This window comes from Equus przewalskii, chromosome 1 (genome assembly GCF_037783145.1).
Source record: "Equus przewalskii isolate Varuska chromosome 1, EquPr2, whole genome shotgun sequence".
In the NCBI taxonomy this organism is placed as follows: Eukaryota; Metazoa; Chordata; class Mammalia; order Perissodactyla; family Equidae; genus Equus; species Equus przewalskii.
This window is the reverse complement of record NC_091831.1, coordinates 154,713,202-154,734,142: the sequence shown is the minus strand read 5'-3', so window position 1 is coordinate 154,734,142 and position 20,941 is coordinate 154,713,202. Positions and strand designations below refer to the sequence as shown.

The 20,941-nt window shown below is 38.0% G+C and overlaps 2 protein-coding genes across 2 annotated transcripts in view; one reads left to right on the top strand and one right to left on the bottom strand.

The window, feature by feature from the left end:
• CHRM5 (cholinergic receptor muscarinic 5) overlaps positions 1-12,691 on the bottom strand; it is an 86,743-nt gene extending 74,052 nt beyond the window's left edge. The window contains exon 1 of the mRNA XM_008516350.2: positions 11,847-12,691. The gene's annotated coding sequence lies outside the window, so the exon portion shown is untranslated. The remainder of the gene's footprint in view (positions 1-11,846) is intronic.
• The window catches only part of AVEN (apoptosis and caspase activation inhibitor), a 164,706-nt gene that overhangs the window by 56,800 nt on the left and 86,965 nt on the right, over positions 1-20,941 (top strand). The gene's annotated exons all lie outside the window — the stretch shown is intronic.

Sequence of the window (20,941 nt, the reverse complement as noted above, 5' to 3'; positions counted from 1 at the left end):
AGTTTAGTGATAGAAAGTCTGGAGTAGCAGTATTTGATGCAGTGCGAGATATGGGTAAGGCTTTGTATCATTTAAAAAAGAAACTCGTGAAATCTATACAAAAAAATATGATCAGGATTTGGCAGTGGTGGTTTAATAGCAGTCAGTCAAATTGAACTTGACCATTGGACTGCGATTTGGCCTCTTAACCATATGTTATTGCTATGTTTCAGAACATATTTTAGTAATGAGCTGTTGTCAGAAATATTTTCATTTATCCCCTTCTTTCTTGTGGAGCACAGCATTTCTAACTTGCTGTCATCAGAGTAGACTTTGGGTGAGGCAAGAATGGGGGGTTGATGGTCATGCAGGAATTCACAACAGAGAAGGTAACAGTGTTGTGAAATGTACTGGGACCAGTTAGTTTGAATAGGAGTAACTACCTTAATTTGGGCTGGAGGGGGTAAATGAGGTGTAGGCGTAGCAAATGTGTTAAAATGGTTCTTATTCATAGAGAACCTAGCTGAGTATTCAGTACTTGATGAACAATATTTTATTTAACTTCAAGATAACTCTGTAAGGTCACTGTTAGACAATTTTACAGATGAGGCAAATTAACCTCGAGGAGGTTAGATAACCTGCCTAATGTCACATAACTAGTCCATGGTAGAACTGTAGTATGATTTCCTATCAGTCTGATTCCAAAACCCATTATTGTTTTTTATACTGACCTGTTGCCTGCTGCAGTATGCATACAGTTGGCTGTGCAACAATAGGCCCTTTTGGTATATTGGATGGAAATGGGTCATTTCATGGTTTAGGAGTAATGTTTTTTTCCCCCTTTTGTAGTAAAAAACAAAACAAAACAAAACTTTTGGCTACTTTTAAGAAATTATCTGTTTTGGGTAGTTCCGTGCCTTTTGATCTGGTCATGACAATGGGAATATTACTGTTATTACTTGCTGTTTTTTTTTTCATTTATACTGGAAATCTGGAAAACAAAATACAGATTTGTTTCAACTATCTGACATATATTCTTATGACAGAGGTACTCAGGAGCTCTAATATGGAAATGAGTTTTTCTTGACTGCTGATAATTATTAACTCAAGCAAGAAGATAATTATGTGTTCAACTTTATATGCCATGTATGTGTAAATGAAATTCATCTGCTTCATATTAGGAAGACTGACAAGGCATCGCTATTGTTAATATTTTTCACGTTACCTCTTGGATTTCTTATTTAGATATCTTTTCCCCCTAATTTTGAGAGAAAGTCAGAAGAGATTGCTGCCAGGGCTTGGAGAAGTCTTAGAAAAAGTTGTGATTGTATTCATACGTGAACTGAGTTTAACCTCAGTAGACCATTGAGCATCTTTGTGACGAGGTGATCCCTATTTTAAAGTGAGGGAGTACTTATTTGCAAAGTGTTTCTGAATCCCAGGTTAGTCTTTTATGAGCTTTGATTGGAGGTTCTAGTGATATCATTTTTAGGGCAGGCTAGATTGAACTGTATGAGGGCTGTATTGTTTCCCTTATTTTAAAAGTCAGAATGGTATTGCAAGTTAATAATTTTCACACTATTCTTGATGATTTAATTTGCATATGGTGTAAATGGGATTTGAGAGTGAGCGAATATACTTGCCTGTCCCTCTCTTTAGAGCAGGAAGGAATTCTGGGCTCTCTCTGTGTACAGCTGGTGATAAATGGGCCAAGTAAGTTGTGGGGCAAGTTTTATCCTGAGACCTCTGCCTCCTTTTTCTCTTTGGCGCTCCCTTTTGTTTTCCCATTTAGATACTTGACTCCCTCTTGTAATGCCCAAGGCTTTTACGTACTGTTTTGTGCTTTGCCTCCTCTCAGGGTACTTCTCCCAGGAAACTCATATAGGTATACTGAATATTTATACTTGTACTTTTATTGTATACGGCCGTTAGGCTACAAGTGGAGAAATTGGAGTGGGTGGGCTTGGGGGCATTCTGTTTGGAGTGTTTGTGTGTGCGACTGTACCAGGACACCCTTATGGAAGTGAAGCAACAGGTAAAGTGAGACCATTTGAGAGCAGGCTGCTCGGTGAGGTCTTGTCACGTTGACATTCCCAGTGCACCGGTACTTGGCAAGGTGTGCTGCTAACAAAAAGATATTATTAAATTTCCTCTGTGTAGCAGTGGGCATGTCTGTCAGCTATACCCTGTCATTTCTAAATAAGAATTTGCTGCTCCTGATGTAGCTTTAAAATAACGTATCTGCAGCTCCACGTGTTTGATCTCGTTCCTCCTCTCCACTGGGCCTGGTTCCTATGAGCCATGCTAGTTTGCTATGGGATCATTTAAAAAAAAATAGCACTAATTCAACCAGAATATCTTAAGTCTTCTCCCCTGTTATCCTTATGCTTCTTTTTTTTTCCCTTTAACACTCAAAATTATAGTAAAAAAGTGAGTTGTTTCTTGTTTTGAAAGCCAGAGAATAGAGGATTAAGAATTATCATTACAAAATGAATTCGTAGCTAGAATGGTTAGTGTTCCCCTGAATGGTTTCTTCTAATCCCAATGTTAAATCTCTAGGATTGCTCCCACAGTTTCAATCACCAGCAGTTAACATGAGAAAATTGTACAGACATATATGTTGCATTTTTCTTGACCAATTAAGGTCCCTATTGCTTCTCTGCATGTGGCCTTTAAGATTCCCAAAGGGTGCCAAACTGACTACTCTTAGTTGAGTGACGTTGGTGTGTTCTGAACTTTGAGGTCTTTTTCCTCATTCTTTAAGGGGCATTCACAGAGTGTTCACCATGAAACAATCTTAGATATCATTGGATCCAAATCTTTCACTTTTCAGATGAGGAAACTGAGACTCCTATAAATTGGGGTTTAACCCCAGGCCATATAGATATTTGTTGGAGATGAACTGGTCAGATAAGTCTCTGTTCCAGAGGTTCATGGACCATGTGGTCTCTAAATCGTAGCGGTAGACACCAAGTGAATTCCAGTTTTTATTTCGGAGAGGAATTTGAGTTGATTCCTTTGGGGTTGTGTCCTGTGGGGTAAATTATAATCAGATTGGTATGTAGAGAGGAAATAGAGATGGTTCTCTTCAGAGTTAAAAATTATGGATATTCTCAAGTATGTAGACTTTCCTAAACAGATTCATATGGATGAAAAAAGCCTAGAGTACTGTGTGAGCCACCAGGTCCCATCTGTTGTCTGTTTTCTGGTCTATCTTGTGTCACTGCTCCTACTCCCTCCTCTTGCCGGACATGGAAATGTGTCTCTTTCCTCTATCCGTCTTTCACGTTTGCTCTTGGTGGACTTGGGACTTCAGGGTAAAAGTGAGTGTTACTCACTGGTTTCCATGTTTGTGATTTATATCCTGCTAATGTTTCTTGGGTGTAGGAACCATGGTAAAGAAAAAAACCGAGGCTGATTTTTATTTTTCTCAGACTCTTTAGGGACCAATTTATACAATTTAATTTTCATTTGGTATTTTTGTTTCCAATTTTTTAAATATACTTCTCTCTCTCTCTCTCTCCCTCTCCCTCTCTCCCTCTCCCTCCCTCCCTCTCTCGCTCTCTGTCCCTTCCTCCCTCCCTCCCTCCCTCTCTCTCTCTCTCTCTGTCCCCCCCCCCCCCCCAACCAGTGGATTTACCATAGTCTAGTTCCACAACATGTTCAGTGGGGGCTCAGGAAGTAATAACATGTAAGTGCCACTTTGTTCAGAATGGCCAGTCTGCATTGGGTCTCTGCCTTGAGAGAGAGTTTCTTCTCTCATTGTCTACTCTGATCCTCAAGTTTTTCTGGACCAGTCGTTTGTAGTTTTAAATAAGAGCAGTGTATTTTGAAATAGTCTTTCTGGCTGAAGCCTGACTGCTTTAACAGGGAGGACTGACTTACCATATTACTGGAAACTTAGAGTACAGTAGAGAACCTGTGATTCTCCATTTGTAGCAATACTTAGAGTTTCAACGTGTGAAATTTCACAGACATAGTTCTGGGGATGTAAAGAGCAGGAAAATATGCAGGGACCATCCTTTCTTTCAAAGTGTCCTTGTAGGGGAGAGAACACATGAATTGTGCTCAGTGAAGCCACTGGGCTGGGGTACAACAGCCTGACCCTAAGTGTGCTGCCAGAGCCTCCTAAGGAGAGAGAATGTGAATCTATAGAATTGGAAATGATTGTGATGTGCAGTATTGTATGTGCTTGTGCGTAAAGGCGAGGGGAAAGTAGGAGGAGGCGGTGAGGAGGGGAGGGCTTGTTTGAATCTGTCTCATCTTCAGCATTTGTTGAAATGTTAATCAGGTGATCTTTCTGTGGTAGCAGGATATGAGAAACAATGTCTCTTCAGGTGAGAGTATTGGCGCTCCCTCTAAGATGTTATCCTGCAGGCAGACTTCCCTATCTCACTGTAAGGTCCAGCCTTTGTGTTCCCTTTGCAGGTAGTTATTGTTGTGGTTTGTGTGTATTTTGTTTCTAAAAATGGGAGTGGGTGGGTTTTCTGACTGTCCTTAGAGTGAGGAGATGCCCGTTTTCAACTGTCTGGGTCTTTGGTACTGACTTGAGCCAAAATTCTTTTTTTTTCCTTTATAAGATATTAACTCTGCTATAACTAGTTAGAGTCTCTGTGGCCACGAGTTTAGGTCTCTTTTTTCCACATCAGAATTCACTGTTGGGAGTTGGTTTCTTTCCCAAGGGACCATGTAATATTGATTATTTTACTTCTCTTGAGGATGTCAGTACACCACAGGAGGCTGACGCAGCGGGGAGGGAAAAGAAACTAGCCTATGATTCTTTTGTCCAGGACATTTGTTTCAAAATTCACCAGGGCATCGGAGACAGGAAAGATACAATAAATTTTTTTTTAAATGTCTTTGTCTCTTGATGTTTACATTTATTTAAAATATTTGTAATCAAGATAGCTGTACAATTATGGCTACAAAGGTCCTTCTCCTGATATTTAAAAACCTTCATATACATGCATAAATTATAACCAGTTCCTAGCATGCTTATCTCAAAGAATAAAGTTGCATTGCCTACTGGAGTTTTTCTTCCCAGACCTATTTATGGAGGGGCCATAAAAACAATCCGATGCAAAAATGGCAAAAATTATATTTGTTAGACCTGGATGGTAAGTCCATGGGTGCTTGTTGTCTGTTTGAAATAATTAATAATAAAATATTTAAAAATAGAATCTCAAGAATATATTTCGAAATGTTTTAAGGCATTTTAGGGGGAAAAAAGACGTTGCTCACTTGGGGGATTGGTTTCAAAATGAGAATCATTTGAGATTTTGGAATAACAGTTATGAGAATTCCTTAGTAAACAGGAAATAGTGCTGGAGATAATCAGTGAATGGAAATGAATAAATTATGACGTAACCAGTGTGTCACCGTAATTAAAACATGTTTTTTTTGGATTTAAAATGATATTTCCTCTTGGAAAAAAAAAGGTTGCTTTTTTCCATTATATCCTACTAGATATGAAATTTCGTTATATATGGTTTGTACTTTAAATCCTTGTAGTTTGAATACTTAATCTCACTCTGAAAGTCAAGTAAATTACACAGCCCACAAACCTGGAATCAATTAACGGCAACTAAAAATGTTTGGCACAATGTTATAGGTGAAAAAATACTATAAAGGGTGCTTCTTGGTATTTTCAACAATTAAATTCTGTTGATTTCTCACACTGAATTCTGACTTTTATTATGACAAATTCATTCTCACTGTTTCATTTCTGTGCCTTATTTCTTAATTGCAAATGATAAAATTTTCTCAGATTTTGCTAGTTGTAGTTACTTCTGGGCTATTCTAACCCAATTGAAAGATGTCAAGTCCTTGTTTAATCAGCTTGTGATTTACTTGAATCCTTCGTGTTGGTTGTTTGGTCATTGCTGGGTCAACAGAATAATTGAGTAGCATTCTGCATGTCTGAGCAGCACCATTTTGCAACCTGTGCCTGCTTGGGCTAGCAAAAACTATTGCTTGACACAGCTCAGACCAGGAATTTTAGATTATTTGGCAGTGTCTATATGACATCAAATATGTGTGTTAAAATGGAGAAGAATACCTTTGTGGATCCTCTAGATGGCAGGACAATTACAACAAATATACCTTAGGAGCCGGTCCAAGAAATGTGGGGAGAGGAGAGCAAGGAGAGATGGGGTGAGAAGGGGACCTTCTAGCTAGCAGATCTTTGGGCTTTCTATCTCAACCCAACCAGGGCAGATCTGCTTTTATATGCTTTACATCTTGATGTTTAATCTAAGATCTTGTTTGAAAGAATGGAATGGTGCTAAAAAGTGATGGCATATCAAAGGGCAAAAAATCTTGAGTTGTATGCACCAACATCAAATCACAGGCTTCTGTGAGGACTTAGTGAATGCGTTTGTCCACATACCCTGAGCATCTCTGAGACTGTAGCTGACTCCACCTCCGCACACTTGTAGATGAATTCTAGAGTGATGCTGGCCTACTTTAACGCTCTTCTTACTTTAATTTTGAACAGAGAGTATGGGGTGCAGCATAGGCTTTAGTCTTTGCCCCTACTTTCAAAGAGATCACCATTATTGGCATCGATGTAACAGATAACTCTGATGATTCTGTGGCTCTCAAACTCAGGAGATTTGACTTAGGTAGTTGCATAGATTCATTCCTCACATAGAGCATAGAATAAATGTAAGATTTTTAAGTGTATCACGTCTGCACTCTCATCTTTGGGTAGAAAGCTGATTGTAGCATCATTTCAATTTCTTTTGCAAAATGCTTATGCAAATTCTCCTGTAAACACTTTGTAATAGACCAGTTGAATCCTTTTGGACTATTGATGAAGTTCACATCACAATATGATATGGCAAATGTGATTTCCGTGTGTTAAGTACAGCAAATGGGGCCGGCCTGGTGGCGCAGCGGTTAAGTGCGCACGTTCAGCTTCGGCGTCCCGGGGTTCGCCGGTTTCGATCCCGGGTGCGGACATGGCACCGCCTGGCAAGCCATGCCGTGGTAGGCGTCCCACGTATAAACTAGAGGAAGATGGGCATGGATATTAGCTCAGGGCCAGTCTTCCTCAGCCAAAAGAGGAGGATTGGCAGCAGTTAGCTCAGGGCTAATCTTCCTCAAGGAAAAAAGAAACCAGCAAAAGTGTAAGGGATAAATTTGCTATCCTATATTTGTACACCTCATAGTATCATATAATATACTTAATAGATCTAATCTCTTGTAGTCATAATTTCAGTGTGACTGCTCCAAAAATTTCCCTACATTGAGACTCTTCTATTTTGTCCTAGTTGCTCATTCCTAGTGAGTTGAAACTGAGGTATATTTTAGGGTCACTGTTCTTCTGCCTGTTTATGGAGGTTGTACTTGAGAATGTATTAGGATACATTCATGTAGCACATCTATTGATTAACTAGTCTTGTGCTTCCCTTGGAAATAGACAGATGAATGAGATGTGGTCCTCATTCTTGAGGCCCTCACCCAGGAGGATGCAGAGTTTAGTAGGCGAGGTAAGTATATGAAAAGATTTTCAGTGCAGTCTAACAAGAGGTTATAAAAGAGGTGTTATCAAAGTGCTGTGGAAGATCCTAGGCATGAAAAACTCTTCTGCAGAGGTTACCTCAAGTTACCGAGAAATTACTGCATGCAGAGGGCTGTGTCCTTGCAACACATATGAAGGAAGACATGCAGTTGATGGAGGATTAAATATTAGAGAGCGCCATCTTATGTACTAAGCCTGATAGATTTAGATTTTGCATCGACTGGCATATTTAGATTATTACACCAAGAAAATTCTATAAACAGCTAAAGATTTTTTTTTTGCATAGCTGAACTGGAAGTTATCTTTGACTTTTGCTACTCAAAGAGCACATTATTCAATGCTACATTCATATAAGGATAATCAGTAAATAGGAAGCCCACATATTCTGATGATGACGACAGTGTGACATCAAACTATGGTCTATAAAAATGGTAATGTTTTCTGATTGGTCTGGATTCTTGAGTTATTTCACTAATAGCTCCAATACCATGTGAAAATGGAGGATAGCAGGATCCTCAAACAATTGTTCATAGTAACATGGTAGTAATTAACTGGGACATAGGACTGGAAAAATGCTTTAAGAATTCTCTACACAGCATTGTTTCAAGCAAACTGTGTAACTATAGATAACAAGACTTCAGCTCGGCTTGTAGTTATTCATGGAGTTATTTTTTATATGTAATCTTTATATAGGCTCTGAGTCTAGAAGGCTAAGACACAAATGACTGATATTTTGAATCAGGGCTATTGCACCTAATCAAAGGATAAACTGCACATGTGTTCAGTGTGGAAGGATTGGTGGTTCTGCTTTGTCTTTTCCAGCTAGAGCTGCATAAGAGATGTGAAGAGGAGAGATGGTCTGTGTATGTGTGTTTGTGAGAGGAGCTCTTATTTTGTCTCCTTTGCTGAGCTCTAACTCCCAAATTATTTTTCACAAATTTTTGTTGGAGACTTTCATAGAATACAGTAGTTTTGCTTATTAAAGAGATTCCTCTTCTTTTATAAATTCATGTTTTCTCAAAAGGATGTTCACCAGCTCTCTCTCCGCCCCCATGTTGCAATGCTAGTTTGTTGCCACATGCTAATTAATCTAAGTCATGGGATCACTTTATAATCTCTAGGAGTCTCTTTCTCATTCAGAGAAGTTCTTTCCCATTTTGAATGTATTGATAATTTTCTCAGTTTCCTGAGTAGCATGAGTGTTTCCGTTGAACCAAGGGGAAATTTTGCACCTCTTCCTCGCTTCTCTAGGTTCCTCCTCCATTGTTATCTCCTTGCTTGTTGGTATTTTCCTCACTCCCGTTTTATCATCATCTGTGAATTTTATTAACGTGACGTTTACTCCCTCTTTTAAATTATTAATGAAGTAAACTGTGAAATGGTGCTTTTATTTTTAATAGTTGACGCTGAAAAGTGACAAATGCAATGAAAGCATCTTTCTCTAATTCAGCTCCTGTCACGCATCTCTTTAGTGTCCCTGTGATATGACTTGAAATGATAGTGCTCACATCGTTTGCAGCTAGTTCACACTGAAAGGATATAATCATCCTTTGGTATCACAGCCACTTTCCCAGTACCGATTGTGATGTCACAAACCAGAGATTATTCTCTCTCAGCAGGAAAAACTGGAGAGGAGATGAATCTCCATGATGAACCGTCATCCTTATTTAAATTTGATCACTTCATGAAAAAAATTAACCGTAATAAGGACAAATATACTGACTAGTTGAAATACCCTGTTGAATTAAGCTTGAAAAACTTCTCCATTATTCTGGAATGAAAGAAATTCTTTCAAAAATTCTAAGGAAAATTTTGAAAGTTATGATAATGCAAATCTCAGTAAATACTTGTTTACTGAATTAAAAATGTTATGTAGTGCCTGTCCCTTTAAGTTAAATGTTAGCACAAAAATGAATTTTAAGTCATCAAAGATCACATACCAACCTAAAAAGAGAAGTCAACAGAGATGCTATATGGAGGTACTTTATTTTGACCTTTATACCTACTTTTATTTTGTCATGGTGTAAATTAAAAATTTATAGCTTTTGTATGACTTAAAATGAGCAAAGTTTAAGGATATAGTAATATCATTGTAAGGATATGGTAGCCAAAATATTTGCTCTATTTCTGTGAAAGAATCCAATAATACACAATCATATTACTTTTATAATAGAATACTTTTATATAATGTGCACATAAAATACATTCTAAATTACAGAAACAGTTAGGCAGTCACTAAGTACTTCCCAAGAATGTTAAAAATCTCTGTTAAATCTATCAGCACAAGGGAAAAACTCCCATAAATCTTCAGGTACTAGTATAATATTCCTTATCCATTTGTACGCATGAGATGCTAAAGTTGAAGCAATTTTCAACATTTATAAGTGATGTGTTAAAAATTAGCTAGTGTTTTTTACTCTTCACTAAAATGAAGAGGAAAATGTAGATTATTCCAAATGCTGTAGAGTTGTTTCTTTTTTTGAAAGCTGTTATTTGAACCTCAGTAATCATTATTCATAATGGCTTATTATAGAGAAAAACCTTGATTTATATAGGAAAGCAGATGAAGATTCATTGGGACTGATGCTGACCAGAGCTAAAGGGGAGGAGGGTAGTGACCATTTGCCCATCTCTTGTCACAGAAGCAGAGTCCCCAACCTGGTGTGGGGCGTGAGTCTCTGTGTACATTACGAGTCAATAAAATCCAGAAGACTTCAGGAATATAACTTTATACCCTTTCAGTTCCATTTATTGGAAGCAAATTGTTTGAGCATAATATTGTTAATCTCACCTTGGCCCAAGTTAATTAAAAATCTAATTATGAGTTGAAATATTGATTAATTTTTTCACTTACAAAATTATACATATTTTTAAAGCATATCAGTTTACAAAATATAATAAGGAGGAAAAAGATGAAAAGAATCCTTAAGGGTTCAGGTAAGTCTCAGTGTAGGTAAAAAACAATACTTTACTTTTAGTTAGGGCTAGTATACAAAGTAAGAATTCTGAAATTTCCGAATAAACATTTTTCTCTGCAACAAATTAGTACATTACAATATCACTGCTTGTATTTAAGTTGCTGCTTTCCTTTGGTACTGGAGAATGGGGGTGCATTTCTGTAATGAATTCAGATGCAAAAGATTTACAATATTTAAGGCTATTTAGAGACTGTCTTGAAAAGAATGATGGGATCATGTAATTCACTCTATTAATTAAAATTTGAAAAAAGGAAAGAATTCAGTAAAATGGAGGGCAAGAATGTCAGATTTGACTGTTTTTTAGACAAGCACTGAATAATTACTTTTGAGAAGTTTCCTTGTATTATCAGAAGATCTCTATAGTTAGGTGTGATTTTATTGTTTCCTTTATCTCCTGTCTTTTAAGATAATAGAAATATAATATTTGTTGTAGAGCTTGTTTATGAAAATGTTAAGCTTTGAACTTTTCCTATTGAAGTTATATGAAAACTAATATGGTTGAATTTTTGCTAAAAATCTGTGTAGGGAATTAAAATTCTGACAAATCCTTTCTGATTTTTTTTTTCTTTTTACACAACATAGTCTCTCTGGAAGTCTCAATAGGGAGTGATTTGTAGGGAATTTCTAAGAGGCACTGTACCCTTTAAAATTCTTTGATGGCATTTTGCAGCCTGGACCATTGATCTGAGTTAAAGCTTTTGAGGCATTAGGATAACAGACATCTTTTTGTTCTGTTGTTAAATCAGAAAAATGTCGTCGTTTAGTCTGTTATGAAAGTATGCCCAGTTCCTTTAGGGTAAGTTAACCCTGTTCTTCTGCAGTGTTGTTATATCTAGTTTACTTTACTAGAGATTGTTTTTCTTTAGTGTGAATGAGACTGACATCACAGCTTTTTTTTTTTTGTAATGATAAAAATCAGTCATTGAGCTTTGTTCTTTTGCATTAATAGAAATATTAAAAACACATTAATTTTCCTTTGTTTTACTAAGTGCCCTGGAAAACAAATTTCATTTGAGTGTCTTTAGTAAATAGCATCTGTGAGTGGCTTGTATGCCCCATTCAGGGCTTTTTTCATGCATTTTTCAAGCTATTAAATAAAAGCAAAATTGAGATTTTTAAAATGAACACAAAGATGGGACAAATCCTGTGAAAAATGAGTGAGATTTTTTGGGTGGTTTATTATCTAGTTATGAGTGATTAGTTTATGCAGCATAAGTAAAAAGTATTTCCCTCAGAAGTCTTAAATCTGCATAAAGCTTACGGGAGGATTGCATGACGTTCGAATCTCCTGGCTCATTCACAGCATCAGCAGGTTTAGTTTTAGTAGTCAAGATATACATTAATGTTAGAAAATTAAATCTTACCTGGCAGTGGTTTGTTGGAAGCTCAGTAATTTGAACTCTGGCTGGAAATAGTCAGCTTCGATACCTGGAATGCTTTCTCTACTTTCCTTTCGTGTTTTGTTTCTTGCAGCGTCTCTATATCTGTATTCCTGGTAATCCTGTAGCGTTAGTTAGGACAGCACGCAGTAGATGATTCCATTTGGATAGGATTATAGGAATAGAAGGGTGAATTTTGCCTTTCTCTGATAACAGCAGTTGATCTGACCACAGACAACTTGAGTGTTCAGAACTTATTAAAAATTCATTGAATGTTTCAGCGATGAGAAATCCTGGTTCTTTGTATAGACGTTTTACCTTCTGGAAAAGTTCTGCTGTCCGTATTTCAAAATTGCACACACTCCCGAATCAAGTTGCTTTAAAAAAATGATCTGGGCTGGAAGCATGGATGTTCTCTTGCTTTCCTTGTTTTTTCCTTTACCAACTTTTCAGTCCATTAGCTTCCTCTTTGGGATTTCTTCTGTCCTCCTTGTGCTTCTGTAACACATAGTTCTGTTTTGTGGATAGTGAGGGAAAAAATCCAAAAGGAGGTACGGCTTTATCATATTTCCGGACAGTGAGCATACTTGGCATGAATGAAGAGCTGATATGAGCTATTCAAACCAGACAGCAAACTGATGGGATGACGCTTTCATATATAATAAACCCATTAATCACTTCTCCTGATGGACAGCAGCGTGCCCTGAAAGGAAACGAAGGCAGGAGCAGATGCTCACATTCGGTTTGATAGGTGCTCCCTGTTTGAGCAGCTTGTCACTGAGAAGTGGATCCAGGAAAAGCTGCAGCTTTGGAATGTGATCAGGTAGAATGGGCAAGAGTGTTTTGACAGACAGTTAAGTGACGTATTTGTGGAGGAAAAAGAGAGCTGAGCACAGAAGAGGCTGGAATAAGGTTCTAAAATGCTTTTGAAAATGTTCATGTTTCCCTGTTAGTCCTTGGCTAGAAGAAAGTACTCTATATTTTACCTGTGCATCATTTGCAGAAATTATGCGGGGCTGTTTTCTAAAGATACAGTTTTCTCTGAAGAAGGAAAATAATTTTTAAAAAGTCTTTGAGATAGAAAAGCCTATTGTGAGTTTTAAAACTTTGTAGTGGGGAAAAGGCAGCCCTTTGTGAAAGGCACACCTGTTTTTAGCCATCTTCTGGGCACATGCATTTTGTTGCTTTGCAATAAGGCATTATGAGTCATAACTTGATGTAAAATTTTAGCAGGGTCTTCATTTAAAAATTTTCTTAAATTAGCTGGAAGGAATTCTGAGTAGCTATGTAAAAGAATACATCTGAAAATGTCAATTTCATAATTTTTGTACTTCATTTCTTAAATATCGCAAGATTTTTTTTCTACCTATCCATAGAATCCCTTTGGGGTGTTTCTGGACAATAGAACACTCTTTTAAATGTTCTAGAAAATTATTATGAAAAATTTCAAACTTATACAAAACTATGAAACAATGATATATAAGAACTTCCATAAACCCATTATCCAGATCCAATAATTACCAAGATTTTTGCTACATTAGCTTCATTTAGCTTTTTTTTTTCACTTAGCTGAGATATTTTAAAGCAGATCTCATTTCACCCCTGCATACTTTAGTATGTATATTTTTAAAGTATGGACACTTTCTCTCATGACCACTGTGCCATTATCACACCTAAGAATATAATTAACAGTATAATTATAATTAACAGTAATTAACAATGGAGTTAATTATTCATAATTTTTTGGGATCATATGATATCTAGTCTATTTCAAATTTCTTATGTCTCAGAAACTCTTTACATAGGTGTTTTGAATTAGAATCTAGACAAAATCCATACATTATATTTAGTTGTTAGGCATTAGAATTTTAAATACTTAGATGATCATATATGAGAAAGAAAGAAAATTTAGTTTTATAGTAGTCTTCTACACACATGTATAATATGGATATCTACATAAGAGAACATATCTCTAGAATATTTTCTTGAACTTTTTCCACTTAATATTATGCATGATACTGAAAAGGAATGTAATTTTATTTGGTAATGATTGGCTGTTGGTTAGGTTCATTGCTTTCTCTAAGTTTTTCTTGACTTGTTCTAAGGATGTAGTTCGAGATTCTGCCCCATGGTTTTGAGGCTACCTTTTGGGCAGGGCAAATTCAATCAGACATGTTCCAAGGTCAGTTCTACTTTGCTGAAAAAGACCATCTTGCTTGTTTACCTTATCAAACACAGTGGAGCATTGCTATAATAAATACTCCAAGTTTTAAGCCATTGATTATTAAGCTACTTTTCAACATTTGAATGTGGCTTAGAGTTCTGTGAAGATCTGAAAAGACAGAAGTAAAAATCAAATGAGGCCACTGTGTTCATGAGGACCAACGACTATGTTATATAATTATATATAATTATATAATATCTATAATATATAATTACAAAAGTTATTATATAACTTTTTGATTAATATCAGGGTTTTTTTTCCTGTGAATTTTTATTTTCCTATAAGGTTTAAATTCCTAGCTCCTTTCTAAAAAAACAGAGCATGTCATTGTCTACTTAACTTTTCCAGGAATGCAATAACGTGAGGTCCTGAAATAACTTGTGTTGCACTCTCCCCTGAGAAGTTCATTCTCAATCAGATTCTGTTTCTCTCTCTCTCTCCCCCCTGCCCTCATCTTCTAAGTTGGCTAGATTAGTGAGAATGGGGAAAGTGAAATATGGGGAGCCATTAAAAGGGCATAGATAGAATTATACCTAGGCTCAAAGTTGCTACTGAGGACCCTGCTCTCATTTTTATAGAGGGTTATATAATTCTGCTCTCCCAAGGTGTTCATAGATGGTACACCCTTGGCCATGTCTCCTGTCATTTGTCATGTTATGGCATGATTGTTTGGTAGCTTTTTGTACCACTTTTTTATGTTCTCAAATTATGTCTTGTCCCTTAAATCTTGCCAAATAAGGAGTATGTGTGCTTATTACCTACACATGAGCTTTATTTCCTATGACCATCATATGCACATAAACTGGATGGAAAAAGGTAAGCTAAATGCTTCTTTTTTCCTCCCTAAGTTGTCCCTGTAATTTTTCTCCCCAATCATTTATAATGCAATGTCAGCATTAGGTGGGCACTTTGCAAATGGACAGGTTCATTGTATGGTTGGTAACAGAGTGGTTACATAGGAAAGGAAAGTAATAGATTGTGAGTGTATTTGGGACGCAATTCCTGACTCTGTTTCAGATCATCATCTCCCAGTGCACCAGCTGTGAACTGAAGGAGCAGAAAACATTGACTCAAGCAGTGACCTGTAGAGTTGCAGACCAAAGAGGCGCATCTCAGTCATTGTGAGAGTCACTCTCCTCCAAGACCTTGTGTTTGGTATCCCTGATGTTGATAATGGTTTTAGAAAGCCGCATTTATTTTTACTTTCCATAGGATGGATTTTCTGCTTTGAAGCAAGGTGTTGGCTCTGTGAATAATACTGTTCAGAGATCTAACTGGTTGAATAGCTAGTTAGGTAAATGGCTTGTTTTTCCCCATTGCCTCCTCTCACCCCTGATACAGGAGAAGAGGGAAAGTCTCAGGACATTGGATTTTATGTTCTCTTTGATGCATATAATAAAGCACAGTTTTCTTTCGTTCGGATGTCTCAACTCCCATCTCCCATTTTGCAACCCCCTTTATTCTCATATTCAATCTAAACTCTCCCATTTCTACTATAAAGTTGACCAGCCAACTTCAGAAGTTTCATAGGCTTCATAGGTTTTTAAGAGTTTTATGTATGATAAGATAAACAAGCTTTTTCCCCACGAAGTTCTTTCTTACAGGAATGTTTGGTCCATACCTAGGAGCATGCTCACAGCTGTTTTTGAGTCTTTGCAAAATTATAACTGTTTTTATAAAGAAAAACTAGTCCCCTATTTATGTTCTTCAGTTCTTAGATGAGTAGGATTTGTGGTTAAGGATTTCTTCTGTGGCAACTACTTATTTTTAGGGAATTTTAAATATTCATAATCTTAATTGAGTATGACTATTTTTCAGTTAATAAACCAAGAAAAAAAGTTGCATTTTAAGAGAGTATCATAGAATCATGCAAGCTCTTTCTAAAATATATATGCTTTTTTGTTGCTCTTGTTAAAGACATCAAATCTTTGTTGGTGGGGCCAGCCCCGTGGCTGAGTGGTTAAGTTCGCACGCTCAGCTTCGGCAGCCCAGGGTTTCGCTAGTTTGGATCCTGGGAGCAGACATGGCACCGCTCGTCAGGCCACGATGAGGTGGCATCCCACATTGCACAACCAGAGGCACTCAGAACTAGAGCATACAACTATGTTCTGGGGGACTTTGGGGAGAAGAATTAAAAAAAAAAAAAAAAAAGACGACTGGCAGCAGTTGTTAGCTCAGGTGCCAATCTTTAAAAAAAAACTTTGTTGGCATACTAGGGTCACTCTAGATGATTTTAGCCCATTAATTGTAATAACTAAAAAATATGTATTATTCCTTACTAGGTATATGACTCTACGCTAGATCCTTTGAATGTATAGCATCTACTTTTCACGGCTTTGAGGCAAAGAGTATTATTCCTATCTTATAAAGGAGGAAACTGAGATATGGAGCATTGAGTAACTTGCTCAAGTTGACCCAGCTAGTAAGATGAACTGTGTTCTGAACAAGGCAAGGTGTGTCCAGAGCCTAGAATTCAGTAAGATTCTCTACGGAGAAAAAAGACCGTGGAGACTTTTCCTTTAAGTGCGAGACTCCCAGTATAATTTTGAAAGCGTGGTGCCTCACTGGCATAACCAACATTCTTCCAAAGTGAGAGCTGCAGTTTCTCTGAGATCCCAGATGAGTTGGCAGGTGACCCTAAGAGTTGACTATCTTTGTGTAAAAGATAGTGAACTTGAGACAGAAGGGATTTTTCCTTCCTGTCTTCCATGCTTAGAATTTATAAAGGGGTGATTTTCCCCCCCAAAATTGTTCATTCTGTTCTTTTATAGCCTCTCAAATAGAAATATTTTTAGAATACTTTATATTTAATCAAAAAAATTTAAATCTAAGTGTAGTGCTATGAGGGGATATGAACTAGACTTGTACTTTATAATAAAATCGATGATCAGGAAACAGTTGCTTTCTTCATCTGTATCACGTTCAGAAAACCTGATTGCAGTTTTAGCTTCTTATGTTTCATTTTTCAACTTCTCCAGCGCGTTACTCCGCCATTGCTCTCACTGGTTTCACGCTTCTCAGACCTTGAGCTTGTCCTGGTGTTCCGCCCTTTCCGGTCTGTCCTCCTTCAGGTTTGACTCCTCCTGGTGAGCTGCAGACAACCACTAGGGGTCTCCAGACCACACTTTAGAAAGCTCCGATCTTACAGACGCACAGTGAGTGCAATAAGGAATCCCAGGGAGATTGGTTACTAATATTTCTCATTAAATATTTATTAAGTGCTTCTTATGTTCTAGATCCTAGACCATGCTATTTCGTGAGGGTAGATTAAAAAATGGTAAGGTCTCTGCCCCTAGAAACCCTGCAGTCTAGTGGCAACAGTGAAGTGTGAACACACGGTCACTAAACTGCATGTTTGGCTTGGCCACATAACATACTTTTAGATCCCAGTGTCCAGGGTCCGTCAGGTATCCAGGTTTGTCACAGCTCCACTAATACTCCAGAACTTTTCTGTAGCTCTTCATCTATAGCGAGATCACTTCTGCTTTCTTGATGAGCCGTGATACTGCATCTTCATCAGTCTGGCAAGAAGCCATTCTCTGGGGCAAATAGGATTATTTGGCTAGGCTCTGGTTTTTGTTTTCTGATGCCCTTCTCAGTGGCTCTAGGCATCTAATCTTTAGGGAACCACTTCATACCAGAATCAGCCTCTCCCAACCCCAGGGAACAAGGCAAGCCGCACAATTTGGGACCTTGTGTTTCTACTTTGCTTTACACTAGAGAAGGTTTTTAGAAAGGGTCTGTGTCTTATTTGCATCTCTTGCATTTTAGGGGTGTTTAAATAGAGAAGTGTCCCATATAACATGTTTATAGTCTTATTCTGTGTGATCCGTGGAAAGCTCCTAACACAGTGCCTAGCATGTAGAGGACAAGTGCTCAATAAATGTCAGCAGTTCTCATTATTATTATGAAACTTAATTTTAGTGTTGGAAGGGACTTCAGAGGTAATTTAGTTCAACCACTCATTTTACACGATAAGTTTCAGTGTTCTTTTTCTTGTAGGCTGTGTAACTGTTTGGAGTTAATCATCCTTAGTGCTATCTGTTCCATATTGGGAAGGTCAAAATTTCAATTCAGTCATTATCAGCTTAATGATTACACTATTTCATAGAGATTTTTATGTGGGATAAATATTTTGAACTAAATGTCAATTGTGGGTCTTTTTTTCTTTTTGAGAAAGATTAGCCCTGAGCTAACATCTGCCACCAATCCTCCTCTTTTTGTTTAGGAAGACTGGCCCTGAGCTAACATCCTTGCCCATCTTCCTCTACTTTATATGTGGGACACCTGCCACAGCATGGCTCGACAAGCAGTGCTTGGGTCCACACCCGGGATCCGAGCTGAGGAACCCTGGGCTGCCGAAGCAGAACGTGCAAACTTAACCACTGTGCCACCAGGCTGGCCCCAGGCAATTGTGTTTTTAAAGAAGTTAAGGGTGAAATTGGTAAAGCATTAAACAAAACATTTCAACATAATCAGTGATGATATAGAAAGCCTGACACTTTGTTAGTCTTTAACTGTAACAAAAGTTCCAGAGGGAGTTCTGAAAATTATAGATTAGTGACTTTCTGGATGGTGGATCTATTTTTAAAAGTGTAGAATACATGAATACTTAGGTGAACAATTAATAAAGAAAAGGCAGTTTGGTTTTTGAAATAACTATATGAATGAATAGAAACAAGTGGGTTATATTTTAGATTTGAAAAAATATTTTGACAAAGTTTATACCTTAAAGTCTATTTTAAAAACCTTGATAAATAACTAAATATATAAATAACCTTGGGGACTTTTCCATGAATAGCCAGTTGTCTGAGCCAGCAAGAGAACAATGGGAATACACATCAGTTCTTGGAATGGAGGAACTTTGAGGATCCTCCAGGAGTTGAGACAGTTTTCATTGAACATTTTTGTAAATTATTTGAAAGACAGAGGTATGAGAAAAGCCCCAAGATTGGGTAGTAATATATAAAGCCACTGGGGTAAATTCTAGGGTAGAGCTCCGTGAGTGAGAAATGGTAGATGCATTTTAGTGTGGGCATGAATAAGTGAAAATAATCTTAATCATAACTATGTGATGATATGCAGTAAGATAAGGGAGAAGTTAAAGGTTTTAAGCAGGGGCATGCCATGATTTGCTGTGTTTTTAAAAGATCTCTCTGAGTCCTGTGGCTTGGTAAGATATTGTTAGACCAGTAAGGAGATTATTGTAATGATCTAGGCAAAACATGATGATTCCCATCTTAGTCAGCTCCGGCTGCTGTAACAAAATACCACAGACTGGTCGGCTTAATCAACAGGCATTTGTTTCTCACAGATCTGGAGGCTGGGAAGCCCGAGATCAGGGTGCCAGCATGGCTGGGTTCTGATGAGAGCACCCTTCCCGCCTTGCAGACAGCTGCCTTCTTGCTGTGTCCTTATGTAGCGGAGAGACGAAGCTCTGGCATCTCCTCCTCTTCTTTTTATTTTTCTGAGGAAGAGTAGCCCTGAGCTAACTACTGCCAATTCTCCTCTTTTTGCTGAGGAAGACTGGCCCTGAGCCAACATCCGTGCCCATCTTCCTCTACTTTATATGTGGGACGCCTACCACAGCATGGTGTGCCAAGGAGTGCCATGTCTGCACCCGGGATCTGAACTGGCGAACCCCGGGGGCCACCGAGAAGTGGAATGTGCGCACTTAACCACTGCGCCACTGGGCCGGCCCCACGGCCCCTTCTTATAGGGCACTGATCCCATCATGGATGCTCTACTCTCCTGACCTCATCTGAACCTAATTACCTCCCAAAGGCCCTGCCTCCTAATATCATCACATTGAGGGTTAGGGGTTCAACATGTGAATTTTGGGGCCAAACATTCAGTCCCTAACCGTCCCTTAGATTAAGGGAATAACAATGGAAAGGAAAGAAGTGGACAGATTAAAGGAATATTTTGGAGGTATAACAGATAGAACTTTCTGATGAATTGGGTATCTGGGAATGATGGAGAGTGAAGTGTTGAGAATGACTCTCAAAGTTGGCTTGAGTAACTGGATGGAGATGCCATTGACTGAAACTGAGGAAGCTGAATGAGGAGCAGCTTTGGGAAGGGAATGGTCAAGAGAGAATATTGAACAAGAGGGGCTGTGGATCGGCCATTCTTACCTTCTCAAATGCTTGAGGCGTGTGAAAGAATACAATCTTTATATGTGAGAATCAGTATACTCTTATATGTTATATTTGTCAAGAGGTCTTTTTCTGTTTTAAATGATGGTTTTTAACCTCACTTTGTTTTTTCTTGTCTCTGCTATTTAGCTGCAGAGCATACTCATCATAATTGCTCTCCTTGCGGGTATTCCAGGGAGATAGGAAATGAATTAGTAAATCAATTTCCCTATATGGAGTGTGGTTTGAAAAAGTCACACTGGGAATAAATATGGTGTACTCCTCTACCCCTCCCCTGAACTGGTTGAGAATAATTTCTTTAAAATCTTCCATGAACAGTTTTTTTGTGTGTGTGTGAGGAAGACTGGCCCTGAGCTAACATCCTCTGCCAGTCCTCCCCTTTTTTTTGCTTGAGGAATATTGTCCTGAGCTAACATCTGGGCCAATCTTCCTCTATTTTGTGTGTTGGATGCCTCCACAGCATGGCTTGATGAGCAGTGTGTAGGTCTGCACCCAGGATCTGAACCTGTGAACTCCAGGCCACCGAAGCAGAGTGCGTGAACTTAACTGCTATTCCACGGGGCCAGCACCCCATGAACAATCTTTGACATGTCCAAATTTCTTTGATGTTTTAAAAAAATTTGTTGGTCGTAATGGTTCATAAGCATGAAGGGTTCTCCTCAGATCGTCCAGACCCCTTATTTTCTAGATGAGAATGC